Genomic DNA, 15,516 nt, shown 5'->3' on the forward strand with positions numbered 1-15,516 from the left:
AGCCGCATTATTGTCAGTGCACGACCTCATGCGCGTTTTTAAATGATCTTACGCGTGCGACGAATCTCCCAGGGTTTTGCTGAGGAATCTCGGCGACACCGACCAAACGGACCACCCGCCTCTCCCTTTCTTAGGTTATTGGGAGATCGGTAACTATGTTCTTGTCCCGAGAAGATCAGTCCGCCGGTTGTCCGTTTGGCGAGCGACGTGAGATCCCACTTCTGACACCAAATTGTGGATTTTCTTATCCTCTTAATGGGCTCTTGCCCCAGCAACCTCTGGGACGAACAATCATTGGACAAATATTGGAGCAAACAGAAAATCTCTAATGCATCTGCAGATGGAGAGTCATATAATCACAGAAGTCAGTCTGTGAGGATATGCTCCGCCCCTATACTGGAGATAGGGGTTTTTATAGCACAGTCCGTCGTGTCATGCCCTATGTTTCCTGCATTAACCAAGGTGTTGTCTTACAAAGGAATGCAGGAAAACATCAGTCATGTTCTGTGCCTGGTGAGTGTCTGTAGATTTATTCTTTTACTGCCCCAGGCCGGAGTGGCCCTCATGTTTTAGTGACCCCTTGTTGTTATCTTTACTGCCAAAGGCTAGGGAGGCCCTCATGTGTTAGTGACCATTTGTCGTCTGCAGTGTATGAGAAGTTTCATACACACAGAGAAGTGGAAAACTACAGAGTACCTACGGAGTGCACATGGAGTACTATTTGTACTCCACAATTCCCCCCTTTTGTTCATCATTGAACACCCAAAGGTAACATAGAAATAATACCAATCAGCACACATAACATGCATATACAGAAATGAGAAACAGCCATGAGAACAACCGGAATCGAAAGGGTTAACCAGTGTTCGTCATAAAGTATCATTCAGACGGGGGAGTCGCTGTCATTGGAGGAGGTGTAGGAGGATTCAGAACCGAAGTCCTTGTGGGGGGGCGAGGAAAATCAGTGGTGGAGAGGGGGAAGATGAAACAAGATCCCCGTCCTGTTGGGCAAGGAGGTGATAATACACGAGCTGAGTAGCAATAAGGCCGTGTATCAAACGCCGAACTATGGGCACGATGCAGCAGGTGAGGAGTAGCAGGACACCCAGGAAAAGTGATGCTGCTTCGGCTAGGCGAGTAAAAGACATCAGGACCCATTATTTGCATCAGCATCTCTGACATGAACTGCACCGGATCTCTACCGGCCTCACTGCCTTCAAAAATGTTCAGTACATGGAGATTGACCCTCAGAGATCGGTTCTCGAGGTCGTCGATTCGGTCCTGCAGAGACAGGTTTTGGGTTCGGACCATTTTGATGGTGGACTCAGCTGCAGTTAAACGTTCAAAGTTGTCACTGGTTACAGACTCCACAGAGGCAAGGCGATTTCGGACTCTCAAAGCCAAACCCAAGTCTATGGTCTCCAGAGCTAGCTAGTTGGTGCTAGTCTCATCTAGACAACCAGAGGGGTCTTCATGTGTGGGGGGATTGGCCGGGCCAGGAGCAGACCACCCTGACCTCCTCTCTCACCCGGAAGCTAACCGGGACACCATGGAGACCACCCTTACACAGACACAGCTCCTACAGCCGCGCTATGTGGCGGGTTGCTCTTAGTTCTGTCCAGCCGGGAGGTTGTCTTCCCGTGGAGCATACCCTGGGCCCCTAGACCCGGTACCACGGAAGTGGGGGTGTTACTCAGCCCGTCTGGAGGAGGGGGAGGAGCAGGTGGTGACAATATCTGGAGGGAAAAACTTTCAGAGAGAAACTGCACAACACTTAAAACACTGTCATTCTAGGATTCTGAAGATTCATAGTCAACTTGATTCAGTGTTCTTCAGATACTTCCGCTATGATCCAAGTTTGTATCCGATTGTTTCTTATGAAGTAAAAAATCAAAGAAAACTGTACAGAAGAAGGCTCACAACCATTCTAAATTTCAATTCCTCATTCCCACTACCCCTCTTTTTACACAAGAACAGAAGACATTGTGTCAACCCATTTAACCATGAAGGAGAAGAGAAAAAAAATGAAAGTATGATATTGTGGCGGACACTAGGGGCTATGCCTCTCACCCAGCAGGACTGTGAGCTGGGGGCGTGGTTTACGTTCCCGGTCTCGCCGGGGCAGGGTTGTTCCTGCTGGAGTTGGTTTTTGGAGTTGAGGAATAAACATCAAACTCGCCTTGGTCTCATGTGTTTTTCCTCATTCCTGCCACATTGGTGACCCCGAATTGAACATGTTTGGAGCAGAAGATGTGTGTGAATCCACTTCGGCCACGCCGCCCCAACTCTCACAGCCGGCCGTTCTCGCCGCGGCTGTGAAGCTCCCAGAGTTCTGGCAGAGCGACCCGGCCTCGTGGTTCCAGCATGTCGAGGCGCTGTTCCACCTGCGTGGAATCTCCGCGGACGACTCCAGATACTATCTGGTCGTCGCTGCGCTGGATCAGCAGTCCACACGCCGGGCCATGCAGCTGTTGCGCGCCCCTCCGCAACACGATAAATACGTCGCCCTCAAACATCTTCTGCTCCGGAGGTACAGCCTATCTGCCGCAGAGAGGGCAGATAGGATCCTTTCCCTATCCGGTTTGGGCGACGGGACGGCTGTGGATCTCATGGACAATATGCTGTCGCTGCTAGGCTCAGACGAAGGTGGGTTCCTTTTCCCGCACGTTTTCTTGCGCCAGCTCCCGTCTCCTGTGCGCGCGGCTTTGGCTAACTCCCCGTGTCTGGCCGCTGGTGACTGCCGAGGTTTGGCTGAGGAGGCCGATCGGGTCCTGCTGGCTACCAGACGGTTCTCTGTGCAGAGTGTGGCATCGGAGCCTCTGCAGCCGACGTCGGAGGACGCGGACCCGGCAGTGGTGGCTGGAGTGACTAACCGGAGACGGCGCGGGAGAGGCCTCTGTTTCTTCCACCAGCGGTTCGGCGGCAAGGCGAGGCGCTGCGTCCCTCCGTGCGGGAAACGGCGGGAAACTCCAGGGCCAGCGCTCAGTAGCAGCTGTGGGCGCTGGCGGACGTAGTAAGCTGCTCTTCATTAAGGACACGATGTCAGGAAGACGGTTTCTGGTGGACTCAGGCTCGCAAAAGAGCCTACTCCCTCCTGCTAAGACAGACAGGTCGGCCGAAGGCGGCGGCCCACAGTTAAGTGCAGCTAACGGTTCGTCCATTGCGACGTTTGGCACAAGGTTGGTGACTGTTTGCTTCCACGGGCGCCATTTTGAGTGGGACTTTGTAGTGGCCGCCATTACTGTTCCTAATATCGGCGCGGATTTTCTGTGTGCTAATGGTCTGCTGGTTGATGTTTTAAACCGCCGTTTAATTGATGCTGTGTCTTTTGCCACTGTTCCGTGCGAGACAAGGGGAGCCGGGCCGTTAACACACGCTAACTTTTTAGCATTAGGGGATGTTTTTCAGCGTTTGCTGGCGGATTTTCCATCGGTGACTACGCCTGCCTTTTCCACCGCGGTTACTAAACACGGGGTAGAACATTTCATTCCCACTCTGGGACCACCAGTTTTTGCGCGCGCGCGGCGCCTCGACGCAGTAAAATTGGCTACAGCTAAGGAGGAGTTCGCCATCATGGAGCGTCTGGGTATAGTGAGACGTTCCAACAGCCCGTGGGCCTCGCCGCTTCACATGGTGCCCAAGGCGGATGGGTCGTGGCGGCCTTGCGGTGATTTTCGCCGCCTGAACAACGTCACCGCCAATGACCGCTATCCCATCCCACACATACAGGACTTTTCCATACGCCTGGCAGGTACCACTATTTTCTCTAAGGTGGACCTGGTGCGCGGCTATCATCAGGTTCCCGTGCGCGCAGAGGACGTGCCCAAGACCGCAGTGATCACCCCGTTTGGGCTTTTCGAATTCATGCGCATGCCTTTTGGCTTGAAGGGGGCAGGGCAAACCTTTCAGAGGCTGATGGACTCGGTGTTGCGTGACCTTGATTTCGTGTTTGTTTATCTCGACGACATATTAGTGGCCAGTCCGTCAGCTGACGAGCACCTAGCGCACCTGAAACAGGTTTTCCGTCGTCTGGACGAACACGGCCTGATACTCAACCCGGCCAAGTGTCAGTTTGGACTGCCGGTGAGTGACTTCTTGGGTCACCGCATTTCGCCGCAAGGCGCGGTCCCCTTGCCTTCTAAGGTGCAAGCGGTGGCGGAATTTCCCCGCCCGGTCTCTGTTAAGGCATTGCAGGAATTCTTGGGAATGGTGAATTTCTATAACCGTTTCCTCCCTCGCGCTGCCCACCTCCTTCAGCCACTTTACGAAGCCCTGCGGCTTAAGAAGGCTAACGACCCTGTCGACTGGACTCCCGGACAGGTCCAGGCCTTTGACGGAGCTAAGTGCGCCCTGGCTAACGCTGCCCTCCTCGCCCATCCCACACCCACGGCGTCCATAGCTTTAACAACCGATGCGTCTCACATAGCCGTGGGGGCTGTGGTTGAACAGCGTGTGGCGAATGCGTGGCAGCCGCTCGCATTTTTTAGCCGCAAACTGCGAGATAGCGAGCGCAAGTACAGCGTTTTTGACCGGGAGTTGCTGGCACTGCACCTTGCAACCCGGCATTTCCGCTTCCTGCTGGAGGGTCGCCCATTCCCGGCTTATGTGGATCATAAGCCGCTGACTTTTGCCATGTCCAAGGTGACTGAGCCGTGGTCTGCTCGTCAACAGCGCCACCTAGCGGCGATCTCCGAGTTCACAACGGACATTCAGCATGTGGCCGGGAAGTCCAACCCTGTTGCTGATTGTCTGTCACGTGTGCTTGTGTGTCCTGTGCACCTCGGTGTGGATTTCTCCGCTATGGCTGCCGACCAGCCCAGTGACCCGGACGTCCTTGCCCTTAGGTCAACGCGTACCGGTCTCAAGCTAGAGGACGCTGTGATGCAGGAAGGCAGTCCTGCCCTCCTCTGCTATGTCTCCACCGGCCGTTCCCGCCCCGTTGTTCCAGTGGCCTGGCGCCGTCGAGTTTTCGATTCGATTCACTCCCTCTCGCACCCTGGAGTTCGGGCATCGGTGAAGTTGGTCGGCTCCAAGTTCGTCTGGCCTGGCCTCCGCAAGGACGTCAAGGGGTGGGCAGCTGCATGTGTAGCGTGCCAGCGCGCTAAGGTCCACCAGCACACTAAATCGCCCCTCGAACCGTTTCCGATCCCGGCCAGACGTTTCGACCACGTGCATGTGGACCTGGTGGGCCCTCTACCTTCTTCACAGGGTTTTACGCACCTGCTCACAATGGTAGATCGGACCACCAGGTGGCCAGAGGCTGTCTCTCTATCCTCCACAACATCCTCGGATGTTGCACGCGCTTTTCTTTCCTCCTGGGTCGCCCGTTTCGGCACTCCGTCAGATATCACCTCAGACAGGGGCCCCCAGTTCGTGTCAGAGCTCTGGTCGGCACTTGCGCGATCCTTGGGTGTGCAGGTACACCGCACTACCGCGTATCACCCTCAGGCTAACGGGTTGTGTGAACGTTTTCACCGGTCGCTCAAGGCAGCGCTGCGCGCTGCGCTCTCGGATGGTAACTGGGTGGATCGTTTACCTTGGGTTATGCTCGGGTTGCGTTCGGCTCCTAAGGAGGACCTCGACGCGTCACCCGCTGAGCTGGTGCTCGGTCAGCCACTCCGCGTCCCTGGGGAATTTTTGCCTGGGAGTTCCGCTCCTCGACCCCGTCCGGCCGTTTATCCTTTTTTGTCCGACAGCACTCGGGTTCCAGGCCCCGTTCACCACTGTTTTCCGCGGTCGTTCGTGCCTGTGGAGCTCATGTCGGCTCGTTTTGTTTTTGTACGGCATGATGCTCACCGCTCACCCCTCCAACCCCCATACGATGGCCCATTTCGGGTTCTTGAGACGGGTCCTAAGGGTTTTGTGCTAGATATGGGTGGGCGTAGGGAGCGTGTCACGCTGGATAGGCTTAAACCGGCGCACAGGGTGGCAGGCGAAGTTGTGTTTCCGGCCCAGGTTCCCCGTCGGGGTCGTCCTCCTTCCAGGACCCCGGCAGTGTCTTCACGGGTTCAGCGTTCTGCTTCTCAGCCGGCTTTGGACTGTGTTTCACCTACTGTTTCGGCTGAGGGACGGCGCAGCCGTTATGGCAGGCTGCTTAAGCCTCCAGTGAGACACTAAGTTTCTTTCCAGGAGTCCCTTCTGGGTGTTCGGGGGGGGGGTGTGTGTGGCGGACACTAGGGGCTATGCCTCTCACCCAGCAGGACTGTGAGCTGGGGGCGTGGTTTACGTTCCCGGGCTCGCCGGGGCAGGGTTGTTCCTGCTGGAGTTGGTTTTTGGAGTTGAGGAATAAACATCAAACTCGCCTTGGTCTCATGTGTTTTTCCTCATTCCTGCCACAATATGATCAGTTTGTATGTTAGTTGTTAGTAAACCACAAACAATTTCATGCAGTCGAATGAATCGGACTTTCATTTCATCCAAGCTGTTTAAAATGTTCTGAAGTCTGTACTGTTGTACTTATCTGAAATAAATTCTCTTTAAAACTGAAACAGATGAGGGATGATAAAGATAGTTGTCTCAGATCCTGAACGTTCAAATAAAACCTAAATTAATAAAATCATAAGGTATCTTGTAAATCATTGAAACAATGAGCTGTTTGAAGACAAGAAACAAATGCCCCCCACCTTAACCAAATGAAACAACAAGAAGCCCCTTTCAAGGCCCCAAAAAGAGGGGGGTGGGGTTTCAAAGGAAAGAAATGCTCAATTAACAATACAAAGAAATTGATGTAATCAGTTAAAACCAAATAAATCAAACCAAAAATGAGTCTTATGAGGAGGCTCAAACTCATGGTAAAAAATAACATAAACATGGCCATAGCATAGACCTTTAAAACGCAGGACTCAGTAGGTTTCATTCATATTCAAATAAAATGTAATCGTCCTCCACACAAGAAATTGTCAAAGAAATGAATACCCTCTTTTAAAAAAAACATCATAAAATTCACACCTTAGTGTTGAAAAACAAAAAAAGTTCAATTTAACACAGAGGAAAGTCAACATAAAAACAAATAAACCAATGGGTGTCTTCTAATGGAAAGAAAAACAACAACAGCTTAAAACAAAACTGTGGTTTACACTGTCCCTGTTACTCTCAAGGCAACCCCCATCCCCCCAAGGTGTGAAGTGGGTAGGCAGTTGGTTCCCACCAGTTATTCTTTAAAAAAATCCCAGTAACAGAAAGAAAAACAGAATAGGTAAAATTAAAAATATTGCAGCTGTGGCGTTGGACATAACAGAGTTCTGCTTAACAGTTCAGAAAATGAAACAGGGACAGGAATTTCTTCGGTTTAGGGGAATCCTAAAAGAAGTGAGGACAGGATCAATTTAAAGTGAAAAACACACCACAAAAACGTTTCAATGCAACAAAAACAAAAACAAAAACCAAATGGATATATCACATTTTATATGAGGTACCTCAGAAAAAAAGAAATAGATTTCTTGAAAGGATTTGAATAATCAGTGCTTCAGGTTGGTGGCTTTCTAAAGCCAGTTGTTTGTCAAACAGAAACAAAAGCCGGGTTGGGTCTGATAAGGATGCTAAACGAGGTGGTCTCTGAAGACTCCTCTCACACCCCAATTGTCAGGAAAACAAAAGGTTTGGAAAAGCCAAAACAAAACCTCCCCCAGCTTTTATATCCCCTTTTAAGCCACTCTCAAGGACTTGCAACTTCTAAACAACACAAAATGGCCAGACGGACAAACACCACGGAACAAACTATGAACACACACACAGACAAGTCATGTCAAACACAAGTCAGTCAGGGTCAGTCAAGGTGCGGTTTGGTACCAATGGTTTCGTGTCATAGTCCTCTGTAGCTTTTTCTTTCCCTACTTTCACACTCTTTCTTTTCCGATACCACATTATTCTGACCAGTACATCTATTTGTTCCCGTAAGGACTTCCACCGGGGCTTCTCTTCACCCTTTTCACCCGCCACAAATACCTTCCGAACGGAACGGCATCCTCCGCCTTTCTCTCTCCCAATATAATAGCTTCTTCTAACCTCCTTTGTTCTTCCTCCCTTCGTCTCGCCTTTGCCTTGGGACCCTCATTTTTTTGGTTCGTCATCATTTGTATCAGTATGTCGCTCTGCTTCTGCAGGGACTTCCACTGCGGTCCGCTCCCGCTTTTTTCTCCTTCTTCTTTTTCCATTCTACCTTTTACGTCTCCTGTCTATCTGTTAGGGACTCCAACCCTTACTCTATTTAACCAATTGTTCAGGGACTCCAACCCTTACTGCATTTAACCAATTTTTCAGGGACTCCAACCCTTACTGTATTTAACCAATTTTTCAGGGACTCCAACCATTACTGTATTTAACCAATTTTTCAGGGACTCCAACCCTTACTGTATTTAACCAATTTTTCAGGGACTCCAACCCTTACTGTATTTAACCAATTGTTCAGGGACTCCAACCCTTACTGTATTTAACCAATTTTTCAGGGACTCCAACCCTTAGTGTATTTAACCAATTGTTCAGGGACTCCAACCCTTACTGTATTTAACCAATTTTTCAGGGACTCCAACCCTTACTGTATTTAACCAATTTTTCAGGGACTCCAACCCTTACTGAGCTCTATTTAACCAATTGTTCAGGGACTTCAACCCTTACTGTATTTAACCAATTTTTCAGGGACTCCAACCCTTACTGAGCTCTAAGCTTCCCTCCTTTGGGGGTCCTCAATTCCCCGGGAGAGTTTTCCGAGCCTTAATCTCACCCCCTCGTCAGAGAGTGAGTGGGTGCGCCACTACCTAGGATCTTAGACAGAGGACTCCAACCTCTTCTACCGATTATCTCCTTTTTACTCTTACCGTAGGGGACTCCAACCGCTCCTTTTTTGTTAAACTGGTCGCCTTTTCCTTCCCGAGCTTAGTACAATTTAGTAATTCAATCCAATATGCAGATTTCGTTAAAACAGGTTCTGCTTACCTTATTCGTGTTGTGGGTCGACCCCAAGCTCGGGAGGTGTCGGCGGGCAGCCACACTGTCCAATTAGGACTGCTTCTTCACATCCCGGACGAAGCCCCCAATTTGTTGAGAAATCACCTTCGTGGTCCTCGTCCTCGGGTCCGTTGATGTGAAGAAAACAGCCACACGTTTTAGGAGATTAAAATGATTTTATTTGAGTACAGATCTGGAGACACACTGCCAATCCGTCGTGTGTGTCTGACTTCTTTGTGTGCCCTGGTGGGTTATATAGACCCCCCTGCTTCTCCTTTACGACACCTCTGGTCTTGATTATCCTATCAATAGAACCTTTTGGTGGTTGAGCTTTAAGAAGTGCTCATCCTGTTTCAACCTACTGATCTTAGCAGGGGGTCCTCCTCGTACCAGACACGGTGTCTCTCCCAAGGCCCCAGGGGGGGGGCAACCCCCTCCCCTACCCACATTCTTGTGGGAGACCTGCAATATATTTGTCTACATGAAGGTGTCTTCTTCACCCTCTGTTCTGGTTACATACATTGGTTACATACAGAGTAATACAAAATACACTCGAATTATATTTAATATCAATCAACACATGCTATTGCTATGTACAAGCTATAAGGACTGTTAGTCAACTAGGTTAGCAAGTCAGTTACACGAAATTGTTGTGTTAGCCAGAAAATGTCATTTGTGAGGCTCTCCATTCTCCAAAAAATAGCAACCCCCTTCCCCACTTTGCAACGCATTAGCTCTGCGGACTGTGCTAGCTAGCTAACATGCTTGCTAGCATGCTAGCTAGCTGACATTATTAGCGATCTAATTCCACTCTCATTAACTATTTGGACCAAACGTTTAGGCCATACTTTGACAAACAAATGAGTAACATAGCAGAAACGTGTGGATTGTAGCCAAAACGCTCTCAAACAGAACTGCACATGCTACTATATGTGTAAGATAAAGCCTGATGGATATTTCTTCAACTTACCAGAGAAAAGGTCGACGTCGCAATGACAGTAGCGCCGTTGTGCGCGTAGGACATTGTGATTGGCGCGCGAAGGTGTAGTTCCAATAACAACATGTCCTTCCTTCGTTGTTCCCTTGGTCGCTCGATCCCTTCCTAAAGATACTGCTTATTATTATTATTATTATTGTTATTATTATTACAGTGCACGTTTTGTGTTGCCGTTCTAGAATGCAGTAGATGCGCGCACACAAGTCTATACGGTACCTTTTAACTACTATGTAAAATGCGGGCCACCTGCAATTCAACCTGTGTTGCCACATACATGGCTGCTATGTTAAGTTTGCCGAAGCAAATTAAATAAATAAACAGTTTACAACATTAAGTAAGAATTCACATTATATCAATAATACACAGACCGCCCGCTCGTCCCCACTATTCGCGAAATAACATAATTCACGTACTGACGGCTACCATTAACCACCGTTTCTTCATAACGTTACTCGGTTGGACCAAATAAACGTAAGTTTTGCATGTTGTCATGTCTTCCTGAATGACAAAATACAATCCATCCATCTATTTTATTTTATTTCCTCCAAATAAAACATGTGTTTGTTTCCACCGGAAAACTATAGCCGGACAACGTAAACCGGGAACCAGGAAGTCGACGCCCATTATATTGATACGTTCTTTTCGTATATAGTCACGAAATGTATTTGATTAAATTCGTATGTATTTAACGAAAACGTGTGGCCTCCATGCTGATGCAGTTGGTCTTGCAGAGCATTTCAGTATGGGGCCCTCGGTCGTGCCAGGTTATCCTCAGGATGCATTGTAGGCATCTGATGTGGAAGGCCTCAAGCATCCTGAGGTGGTGGCTGTATAGGGTCCATGCCTCACAGCTGTAGAGGAGAGTCGTGATGACAATCCTGCCTCTGGCACTTGTGAGTCTTCTTATGGCTGTAAAGCCCAATCCTCGATCCACACTGTCTGCCACAGACAGAACAGGTGAAATCACTGACTGGGGGTGTAGGTGTGGTACTGGCTTCATGTCTCTTCAGACGTCTTCTGTTCCGTCGATCACCGCGGTCCTTCTCGAGGTTTTGCACCCCTTGTTGACAGAGCTGCCACCAGATGGAGCGTTGGGCGGCATTGTCTTTCAGCTGGCTCGGGTTCAGGCTGCACTTTTTCATGATGGTCTTCAGCTGGTTTTTGTACCGTTTTTCTGGCCCCCTGCCAAGTGGCGGCCAAGATGTAGCTGGCCATACAGCACTTTACGCGGTAAGCGCTCCTTTGGCATCCTGATGACGTGACCGAGCCATCGAAGTTGGTGCTGGGTGACGGTAGCCTCCATGCTGATGCAGTTGGTCTTGCGGAGTATTTCAGTATGGGGCACTCGGTCACGCCAGGTTATCCTCAAGATGCATTGTAGGCATCTGATGTGGAAGGTCTCAAGGGGCCTTACACATCACATCCTTACACGGGGAGACTTACGCACCCGGCTCCTCTTTTCACGCCCGCAAAGAGGGCTAGCCGGCGGCAGTAGCTGAGAGCAGAGAGTAGCAAGCAGAAGCAGCATGCACTAACTACAAGCACTACTACCCAGTATTACTGCACTGACGCATCACACATGCCCTGTGCCGCAGCCATGCACACATGCACACACACACACACACACACACACACACACGACACACACACACACACACACACACACACGACACACACACGCACACACATACAGACACACAAACACACACACACACTAACACAGACATGCAAACACCAGGCACACAAAACAGACATGCACACACACTTATACACACGCACACAAACACACAGATGTACAATTCCACAAAAACAGACATGCCAACACACACAGACATGCACATGCACACAAACACAAATAAACATATGCACACACACACACACACACACACACAAACAAACAGATATGCACACATGCACATGCGCAAAGACAGACATGCACGCACAAACACACAGACATGCACACACACACGCACACAAACAGACAGACATGCACACACAAACTAACGTGCAAACACACAAAAACAGACATGCGCACACACACACATGCACACGTACAAACAGAAAAAATGCACACACACGCAACCACACACACACACAAACACACACACAAGCACACACACATCCCACACAAACACACACACATCACACACACACAAACCCACACACACACACACATACAGACACACACAAACACACAGGGACACACACAAACACAGGCGCACACACACACACACCCAACACAGGCACACACATAAACACAAATACAAACACACACAAACACACACAGGCATATACACATACACAGCATATACACACACACGAACAGCCATGCAGACATGCACACACACACACACATAATCAGACACGCACACACACACACACACACTAACACAGACATGCAAACAAAACAGACATGCACACACACTTATACACCCGCACACAAACACAAACACACAGACGTACAAACCCACAAAAACAGACATACCAACACACACAAAGACATACACATGCACACAAACACAAATAAACAGATATGCACACACACACACACACACACACACACGCACACACACACAAAGAGACTTGCAAACACAAACAGACATGTGCACGCATGCACACACTAACACACACTAACACAAACAGACATGTAAACACAGACACACAAAACAGACAAGCACACAAACACAGACGTACAAACCCACAAAAACTAACATGTGCACACAAACACACAGATATGCACACACACACACACACACACACACACACACACACACAGACATGCACACACACGCACACATGCACACGTACAAATAGAAACAAATGCACACACACACACGCACATGCACATCACACAAGCATACACAAACACGCACCCACACACACACACACACACGCATAACACACAAAATCATAACGCACACACATACACATCACACACACAAGCACACACAAACACATCACACACACACACATCACACACACACACAAACAGACACACACACACAAACCGACATGCACACACATATACACACACAAAAACAGACACACATACACACACACGAACAGCCATGCACATATACACACACACACACGCGCGCACACACACACTAACACAGACATGCAAACACACAAAACAGTCATGCACACACACACTTATACACACGCACACAGAAACACAGATGTACAAACCCACAAAAACACATGCCAACACACACAAAGACATACGCATGCACACAAACCCAACAGATATGCACACACACACACACACACAAACAGACAGACATGCACACACACACACAGAACAGACACACACAGACATGCGCGCGCACACACACACACACACACACACACGAACAGCCATGCACACACACACACAAACATGCACACACACACACAGAACAGACACACACAGACATGCGCACACACACACACACACACACACACACACACACACGAACAGCCATGCAAACACACAGACACACAAAACAGACAAGCACACACATACACACGCACACAAACAGACGTACAAACCCACAGAAACAAACATGCCAACACGCAGACATGCACACACACACACAAACAACCAGATATAAACATATGCACACACACAAACAGACAGACAGACGTGCACACACACACAGACATGCACAGACACACGCACACGAACAGACACACACACACACACAAACAGACGTACAAACCCACAAAAACAAACATGCCAACACGCACACACACACACAAACAAACAGATATAAACACAAGCACACACAAACAGACAGACATGCACACACATACAGACATGCACACACACACGCACACGAACAGACAGACATGCACACACAAACACACGTGCAAACAAACAAAAACAGACATGCGCGCACACACACACACATGCACACGTGCAAACAGAAACAAATGCACACACACACACATACACATCACACAAGCATACACAAACACGCAACCAAACACACACACACAAACACACACACACATCACACACGCAAACATGCACACAAACACAACGCGCACACACATCACTCACACACATAAGCACACACAAACACATCACACACACATCCCACACAAACACACACACATCACACACACTCAAACACATATAAACACACACAAACACACAGGCGCACACATAAACACAAATATACATACACACCAACACACACGGGCATATACTCATACACAGCATATAAACACACACGAACAGCCATGCACACACACACACACACACACACACACACACACACACACACACACACTAACACAGACATGCAAACACACAGGCACACAAAACAGACAAACACACAGACGTACAAACCCACAAAAATAGACATACCAACACACACAAAGACATACACATGCACACAAACACAAATAAACAGATATGCACACACACACACACACACACACACACACACACACAAACAGACTTGCAAACACAAACAGACATGTGCACGCATGCACACACTAACACGCACTAACACAAACAGACATGTAAACACACAAACACACAAAACAGACAAGCACACACATACACAAGCACACAAACACAGACGTACAAACCCACAAAAACTAACATGCGCACGTGCACACAAACACACACACAAACAAACAGATGTGCGCGCACACACACACACACACACACACACAAACAAACAGACATGCACACACAAACACACGTGCAAACACACAAAAACAGACATGCGCGCACACACACATGCACACGTACAAACAGAAAAAATGCACACACACGCAACCACACACACACACAAACACACACACAAGCACACACACATCCCACACAAACACACACACAAACCCACACACACACACACATACAGACACACACAAACACACAGGGACACACACAAACACAGGCGCACACACACACACACCCAACACAGGCACACACATAAACACAAATACAAACACACACAAACACACACAGGCATATACACATACACAGCATATACACACACACGAACAGCCATGCAGACATGCACACACACACACACTAACACAGACATGCAAACAAAACAGACATGCACACACACTTATACACCCGCACACAAACACAAACACACAGACGTACAAACCCACAAAAACAGACATACCAACACACACAAAGACATACACATGCACACAAACACAAATAAACAGATATGCACACACACACACACACACACACAAAGAGACTTGCAAACACAAACAGACATGTGCACGCATGCACACACTAACACACACTAACACAAACAGACATGTAAACACAGACACACAAAACAGACAAGCACACAAACACAGACGTACGAACCCACAAAAACTAACATGCGCACACAAACACACAGATATGCACACACACACACACACACACACACACAGACATGCACAGACATGCACACACACGCACACATGCACACGTACAAATAGAAACAAATGCACACACACACGCACATGCACATCACACAAGCATACACAAACACGCACCCACACACACACACACACACGCATAACACACAAAATCATAACGCACACACATACACATCACACACACAAGCACA

Source organism: Lampris incognitus, chromosome 19 (genome assembly GCF_029633865.1).
Source record: "Lampris incognitus isolate fLamInc1 chromosome 19, fLamInc1.hap2, whole genome shotgun sequence".
Classification (NCBI taxonomy): domain Eukaryota; kingdom Metazoa; phylum Chordata; class Actinopteri; order Lampriformes; family Lampridae; genus Lampris; species Lampris incognitus.